Below are 9,019 nucleotides of genomic sequence, written 5' to 3'. Positions count from 1 at the left end.
AATGCGTCGTATTTCGGTGTAAACTTATTGCTGTTTACAATTAAATTGTGACTGAATCACATTTCACTTTTATGTTATCCGAAGAATCAGTTAATTCCACAAATACATTTTAAATGTCAATTAAATGATGTATGCGACACGAAGAATTAAAGTTGAATTAAAGTTTATTGTTCTACTTATTTTTCTCTACACTGAACACACACACCGATTTTTCATTCAGGGAATTGCGTCTGTTAGCATTAACAATTCTGGCTTTGTCGATAGCTTCTGACAACACGGCGCAAATGTAAGTTCTTCGTGATTGCGTTTATCTGTTGCTCTACTCAAGTCTAATAATTCAGCTTATGTCGGCGATCAGTCTCTTTCTGCGTCCTTTCGTGTTTGTGACTATTAAGTATCACGAAGGCTACGTCCTATCAAAAATCAGGTATCACACGAGTTATTTTACTGTCACATATATCAACTATCACGTTATTTGTCTAAACGGTACAGGTGGTTTTACTTCAGTCCGACTTCTAATACTTCAAACCGTAGAACTTTTAAACTTCAGATCGGTTTTAAAACAATCTAGTAGCGCTTAACATGCGTACTACTATTGCAAGAGGACACTAGAGAATTGAAGTTAACATCTCCATTGCCTTGTTACATTGTAGTCACAGCGAACTTGGAGCTCGATACGGATACAACTCTCTTCTAGGATAAATATTATCTCTGGTCAGTTTATGATTTGGGCTTTCAGCTGTTCTAAATATAATTTTTTAAATTATATCTTTAAAGTTTCTGTTTCTTATCGTGTGGTAATCTTTCATTCAGTCCTTTCTTTATGATAAGCATTAGTATTTACATAACAACTGTCAAGAGCGTAAATTTTGTTGTCAGTAGCTGTCATCACTATCTATGACTGATTTTCCTATTTCTTTTTACAACAAAAGGGTGTTCATTATGGGTTCTATAATTGGGTTGTTACACGTTGTAAGTATCATAATTTAATAGTGGTCGGCTTCAAATGACAAATGAATTATACAACAATGCCTAATGTGTACGTTTGACGTTAAACAAACTGTTATACTCAGTGTAGATGGGTGTACACGTGTGATACGGTTAGTTACGTAAGCCAATCCATCAGGCAAGGTCACATCACATCGGATGGGAATAATTGTTTTTTCCTTTTTTTTTTGTCCTGAGGTCAAATGCTGCATATAAATCATGACTCACCTCGGTTTTGAAACGTCGTAAGGCCAAAAACCGTATAAAAAGCATCAATGACATCGGTTTTTAAATGTCTTGAGGCCTGAAACTGCATATAATGCATGAGTCAAAATCAAATCGGATTATTAATTGACCCTAAACATGTTTAATATTCTGTCCACCGCTTCCTGCAAGAAGTTGAAATTGAGAAACAGCATCTTCCACAACTGGTCGATGTGTTTCCGGGGTCACATTCAGAATGTGTTGCGCAATGGCTACCTTCAGTGTACCTAAGTTTGCAATCAGAACACTGAAAAAAACATCTTTCAGATAGTCCCACAGCCAGAGGTTTCACGGATTAAGATCAGTTGATCGGGATGGCCAGGCTGTAGGGAAATGGCGGCTGATAATTCTAGCATTTCCGAAATTGTACTTAACTGGATCTTCAGTGTGTGGAGGTGCGCCATCATGCATAAAAATGATCCCACCCACTCATCCACGCTGTTGGAGAGCTGGAACGACGTGGTAGCGCAAAAGAGATTCATAGCGCTTACCAGTGACTGTACAGGTAACAGGACCGGAAGCACCTGTCTCCTCGAAAAAATATGGCCCTATGATAAATGATGCCGTAAACCTGCACCACACAGAGACCTTTTCAGGATAATCTGGTACTTGTTGATTTGAGTGTGGATTTTCCATTGCCCATATTAGACAGTTCTGTGCATTGACATACCATATCGGATGGAAGTGGGCTTGGTCTGTCCACAAAATCTTCCACTGCCATTCATTGTCCACTTCCTACGAGCAAGAAATTCTAAACCAAAGGTCTCTCTTATTGGCGGGACAACAGTAGGTCAACAGCGAGCAACTCGTGCTCATGGGTAATTTCTAATGGATAGCAAAGATGGTTGTTTCGTAGGACGTTACCTACCGAGCTCATGGGTATGTCAATGTTCGGGCAAATCTCCGTGCACTACACGTTTGCACATCACCACTCGTCTCCTCCTGCATTGCTGCAGCCACTGCTTGCACTGACGTTGAATCAATTCGTTTCCTCCCTCTAACATGTTACATAAAAAAAAAAAACTTTTCGAATTGCCGCAGACCCACGGCAGTCATCGGAACAACGCCTTTTTTCAAACACTTCAGTGTCCAGAACTATTTATCTTACCTGTAGTTATACAGTAGATATGGCGCTCATGACATTCGCCAACAAGTGAAGAAAATTATTACACAGAAATCCTGAGTTCAATATAATGATTCAATCTCTAATATTCATTACAAAAGAGTACGATGAGGAAATCCATATATTTGTATTAAAATTTCTGAACAAACATGTGGACTGGTATACAAAATAAAATTAACATGGAATACATGTATCCCGACCATACCAAAATAAAAAAAAATATTTTACAGAATATCCTCAAAAATACCCCACAAATTAGCCTAAAGCATTTTATGCAAGAGAGAATGTTTTGGTGTTTGGATACGAAAGAAGCTGGTCAGAATAGCTACAAATGCTGATGGACAAATATGGACTGGATACACTGATCCACGTTGCCGCCTTATGTAATACCACTCAAAAAATGTATAAGTCCCTGCTATATGTAAAATAACCATTGTTGTGAAATTTTATACACCTACAAAACCACTGGAATAAAAGACCTATTAGGAATGGTAGAAAATGTAGCTGTTGGCATGCATTTTGTACAAAATGTGTGAGTATAACTTAGCAAAGAAAACCACAAACTAGGACATCGAGGCCTCAGTCCTTTATCTCTGGACAGCTGAAGAGAAACAACTCCAGAATGTAATGCTACTGATTCCAACGCTATTGCACACGTCATTGATACTATCTTCCATAATTTTTCTTTTCTTTACTATTTTTTTCTGAAAGCTTAAATAACCATGTTACAATCTCACATGGATAATTTCAAAACTTACAGCCTTACAAAGACTCATGGAAAGTAAGGTAGATTAACTGGAAGGATAGTTGAAAGATCTGATTCCGCAAAGTGTTTCGGACACTTGTACATCCATCTTCAAGCAATCGTTTCGTTGTGGCAGTACGAGGCAGTACATTACCACAGGCGAGTGGTCTTGAAGAAGTCTAAATTCTTTCTTTAACTGAAACAACAAGTCTACTGTCACAAGTAACTTCATTTATCTCCACGACGCGTTTCAAAGGTTTAAACCTCCATCATCAGGAGGATTTACATTAGTCAGTATGACATTTATGCGTGTGCGTTATGTTACGATTATTTGGAGGCAGTTGTGGCACTGTGTAGTAGAGAAAGAAGACACTATATCTGACCATGGTTTTGAGTTTCTTTTGGCAAAAAACTAAACGTATATGTAACGGTAAAAATAAATTAAGTAAAATAGAGTACCTTCACAGGATCCTTTCAGTGGCGTAACACAGCACATGTATACTGTCATACTTTGTAAATATGTATGGTGTCACGAAACTATTAGGTGCAAGGATCAAATAGCAGAAGAGAAACATTACCACAAAATACAAAGAATATACATCGTCAAAACATTATTAGACAAAATATTTTAAATGATTTTGGAGATCTTTAGTTTTGAGTTGGAATTAATATTTCAGGTGGTATATAAATACGATTTTGTCAAGTTAATAAATAATAAGTTAATAAAGCTTAATCTTCAAACTCGTTTATATAATTGGATGACATGTTTCAAACTTTGTGTACAATAATTCTAATGGCTACAGTGGAAAAATTATACACAAATAATTTTGGTTGGGACTCACAAACAGAAATGAAAGGCTGTGGGCAAAAGGAAAGGAAGAGAAAGAGAGGGTGAGAGGGAAACAGAGGGTGGAAGGAGTGATTGGAAGAGAGCAAACTTTCCAAAGCAGAGGTTTCTTCAGAATATATCTGTTATATGTAGTAACTGCGAAATGTTGGCGTAATACATTGGGTAATGCTTTACAATATGCAGATGGATGTACAATTTCTGCCATTTGTTGATTTACGCATAGATTCAAGCTGACAGGGGGTGAAAGCTGTTGATGTGATGATATATTTGTAAATGAGGTCAATCTATTTTCTGCTTGCAATTATACTTTTTGCGAAGAAAATTCGTCCTCTTAAATGAAATTACTATCAAAGAATCGTTCGTAAAATAATAAAGTGTGCAATCTTATTATTGACTGTAGATTCATCAGGCTCCAAACCAAAAGCACAACCTATTAACTTTCGGTTAATCCTGTGTTACTATCGTCATACGCTCAGTTCTGTGACTGACTGTACTGTCAGACAAAGATTTTGAAACGACATTCCCCGCCGATTCGGTAATCGAAATATTCGCCAGTTACAGTTGACGGTACAGCATGCAACCGCAAATGATATTAGCAAGACATAATTTGCTATTGAAAATAGCTTAGGAAAAGTTCCTTGTCGTATAAACTGATTTAGCTGCTCGTAAAGAATATACGAGATTTGCAGACAAAGTTTCATTGTTGAAGCATACGGTCTGCTGTTAAAACTTGCAGACACAACACACACTGTGACACCTCACCGTCACCGTCGGTGTTTATTTAAAGACAGTTAATAAATGCCTATCATCATATTTGCAATAGTGTTGCTTACGCAAATACTTGTCACTGATTTAAGATGAGTCTACTTCATTTTCAATTAGATTTCGCTGTTAAAAATAGCCAAATGTTATCCATTTTAGAGCAATCAGAAAAATAACTTTTAACAGTGCCAGGGAGGGAGCCGTCAACTCTCCCATCTCTAGTTTTACTACGTCTGTAACTTCCACAGACAAGCACCTACCTTGGCTCCAGAATAAACGTACATTGTTGTCGTAGTGATACTGACATATGAACCATAGCAGATAAACGATTACCAAGTACAGGCATAATGCTAATATGGTTTATACTCTAATAAGCCAAAACATTATGACCACCGCTCATCACGACGTTGGATGCGGCCTGGTGGCATGTGACACGGTACCAAAGAACGTAGGCGGAGCAGACACGGGCGGGAAATCACCCTATCAAGGATATGGGCTGAAAATGGGGAAATCCATTGGGATAAGTGACTTTGACCAAAGGCAGGTTATTACTATGCGGAACTTGGGAACGAGTATTCCGAAAACGGCGAAGCTCGGCAAATTTCCACATGCTACTGCCGTGAGCATCTACGGAAAGAACTAGTAGGATAGCGAAACTACCTCCAGGCGCTAAATGGTGAGACGTGTACCACTCTGCACAGAACGTGGTGTTCGGAAGCTTGTCTGCTTTGTAAAGCGGGACAGATGGTGATCTGTGGCACCTCTACCAAAAGAGCACAATGCTCATGCAAGCACAAGTGCTTGGGACACACCGTTTATCGTACATTGTAGAAGATGCAGCTCCGCATCAGAACACCCCTGCGTTTTCACATGTTGACCCGAGGACATCGTCAGTTACGATTTCAGTTGGCGTGGGGCCATCGGAACTCGACCGTCCATCAATGGAAACGTATCGGCTCTTCCAGTCAATCACATTTTTGCTAAACACGGTCGATGGTCTTTTCCACAAAAGATGTCATCAAGGTGTACGGCGACTCGAAAAGTACAACACGCCAAGGACGCAGCTCTTGGGAGAAGTATTATGCTAAGGGAGACATTCTCCTGCGCTTGCATGGGATCTGTGGTACTAATCGGAGACACGCTGACAGCAGCGAACTATCTGCATCCCTTCATGATTGATGTCTTCCCCGATGGTAATGTCATCTTTTAGTAGTATAACTGTTCGTGTCTCGGAGCCAGAACCGTGCTACAACGGTTTGACGAGAATTATAGTGAACTCACGTGACCAATAACCCCTGATGTATATCCTATGGAAAAATTCTGTGTCGCTATCGGGTGCCATCACCACGCACAGAAATCGGCGGCTGATTATTACATGACTTGAGCGTAGACAACTAATGCCGCATACCTCCAAAAACCTACCAACGGACTGTCGAGTCCCTGACGCGCAGCATCAGTGCTGTATTTCGTTCCAAAGACAGAGAAACAAATTATTATGCATGTGGTCATAATGTTCTGGATCATCAGTGTGTGTGTTTATGTGTATTTAAACACATATATAGACTGAGTCATCAGTATTATGACTGGTTTGATGCGGCCCGCCGCGAATTTCATTCCTGTGGCAACCTTTTCGTCTCAGAGTAGCAATTCCAAATACATCCGCAATTATTTGCTGGATGTATTCTAATCTCTGTTTCCCTCTACCATTTTTACTCTCTACAGCACCCTCTAGTACTATGAAGTTATTATTTGATAGCTTAAAGGATGTATAGTAATCCCTTCCCTTCTTCTTGCCAGTGTTTTCTAAATATTCCTTTCCTCATTCCTTACCTTATCAGACCGCCAAATTTTCAGCATTCTTCTGCAGCACCGAAGCTCAAATGCCTCGATTCTTTTCTGCTCCCGTTTCTCACAGTCCATGTTTCACTGTTATAGAATGTCGTGTCCCAAACATACATTATCAGAAACTTTTTCCTCAAATTAAGGCCTAGTAGATTTTCCGTCACTCGTTATTTTGCTGCCTAGGTAGTAGAATCCCTGACTAGTTGGTGATGCCAAATTCTGATGCTTAGTTTCTCGCTGTTCTCATTTCAGCTATTTCTCGAAACTTCCCTCTTCCTTCGATTTACTCTCAGTTCATATTTTGTAATCATTAGACGGTTCATTAAGTTCACTTTCAAGGAGGATTGTTTTGTCATCAGTGAATCATATTATCGATATCCTCTCCCCTTGAATATTAATAGCACACTTGAACTATTTCTTTCTCGTGAACCTAGTATATGTTGTACAGAATTTATGACATCTTGTGCCATTTAAAGTGTCGAACGCTTTGTCCCTGCAAACAAGTCCCACGAACGTGTATAGATTTTTCTTCAGTCTTGCCTGCATTAACAACTACAACGTCAGAGTTGCCCCTCTGCCAACATTACCTTTCCTAAAGCCAAACTGATCGTCATTTAACAGATCTTCAATCTTCGCTTCCATTCTACTGTATGTTATTCTCGCCAACATCTGGGATGCATCTGACTCTGCGATGATTATCACATTTGGCAGTAATTGCCATATTCCGAATTGTGTGGATGATTTTTCCCTAAGTCTGATAGTACATTGCCAGTCTCATACATTCTACATACCAAAGTGAATAGTCGTTTTATTGCCACTTCCCTCAATGATTTTAGAAATTCCGATGGAATGTTATCCTAAGTAGTCCATATATTTTTTTAAAATTTTGATTCTAATACTGGATCCCCTTTCTCTTCCCTGTCAACACCTGTTTCTTCTTCCATCACGTTATCAGAGGCCTTCAACGTACTCTACCACCTATCCGCCCTCCCGTCTGCACTTAGCACTGGAATTGCCATTGCACTCTCAATGATAGCACCCTGGCTTTTCAATTCAACAAAGTCTGTTTTGAATTTTCTGAATGTTAAATCCGTCCTTCCGACATACAATTATTTCTCGATTTCTTCATATTTTTCAAGCAGTCATTTCGCTTTAGTTTTCCTGCAGTTCCTATTTACTTCAGTCCTAAGATATCAAGAACGAAGTGCTTGTATTAAAAGGGTCTAAGACAGGGATGTAGTTTTTCATCCGTACACTTCAATCTGTAAATCGAAGAATCAGTGATAGAAATAAAAGGAAGTTTCATGTGTGGAATTAAAATTCAAGGTGACAGTATACCAGTGATACTATTCGATGGTAACATTGGTATCCACAGTGAAAGTGGCGAAGAATGACGTCATCTGCTGAATAGAATGAACAGTCTAATGAGCACAGCATGTAGATTGAGCGTAAATCGGTGAATGACGAAAGTAATGAAAGGTAGCAGAAATGAGAGTAGTGAGAAACTTAACATCAGGATTGATGGTCACGAAGCAGAGGAAGTTAAGGAGTTCTACTATCTATGCAGCGAAATAACCAGTTACGGACGGAGAAAGATGGACATTAAAGGCAGACTAACACTGTCAAAAATAGCATTGCTGGCCAAAAGAAGCCTACTAGTATCAAACATAGGGCGTAATTCGAGAAAGAAACTTCTGGTAATGTACCTCTGAAGCACAGCATTGTGTGATAGTGAAACATGGACAGTGAGAAAACTGGAACAGAAGAGAATCGAAACATTTGAGATGTAGTGCTGCAAGCCAAATGTTGAAAATTAGGTGGATGATAAGGTAATGAATGAGGAGGTTCTGTGCCGAATCGGAAAAAGGAAGGAATATGTGGAAAACAATGACAAGATGAAGGGACATAATGATATGACATCCGTTAAGACATCAGGGAATAACTTCTTTTGTACTAGAGGGAGCTGTAGAGGGAAAGAACTTCAGAGGAAGATAGAGATTGGAGGTAAACATCTAGCAAATAAATGGGGACCTAGGTTGCAAGTGCTACTCTGAGATGAAGAGGTTGATACAGGAGAGGAATACGTTGGGGTCCACATCAAACCAGCCAGAAAACTGATGACTCAAAAAAAAAAAGTAACTTCTATTTCTGCGTTCTCAAATTTCACTGTATATTTTTGTACTTTTTTTCTTTCGTCGATCACTACAGTACTTCCTCTGTTACCCATGGTTTCTTCGCAGTTACCTTACTTGTATCTATGTTCTTCTTTCCAGCTCCAATGATAGGACTTTTCAGAGATGTCATTTCCTCTTCAACTGAAATGCTTACTGGGCTGTTCCTTATAGCAGTATCTACAGGGTGAGTCATAAATGAGGAAAAATATGTCGAGGACCGCATGCTGCTATTCGTAACAAGTGAAGCACCGTTGTTAATTTCGTTCTCCTCG

The sequence above is a fragment of the Schistocerca americana genome, chromosome 1 (genome assembly GCF_021461395.2).
Source record: "Schistocerca americana isolate TAMUIC-IGC-003095 chromosome 1, iqSchAmer2.1, whole genome shotgun sequence".
NCBI classification, from domain to species: Eukaryota; Metazoa; Arthropoda; class Insecta; order Orthoptera; family Acrididae; genus Schistocerca; species Schistocerca americana.
This window is presented reverse-complemented; position numbering follows the sequence as displayed.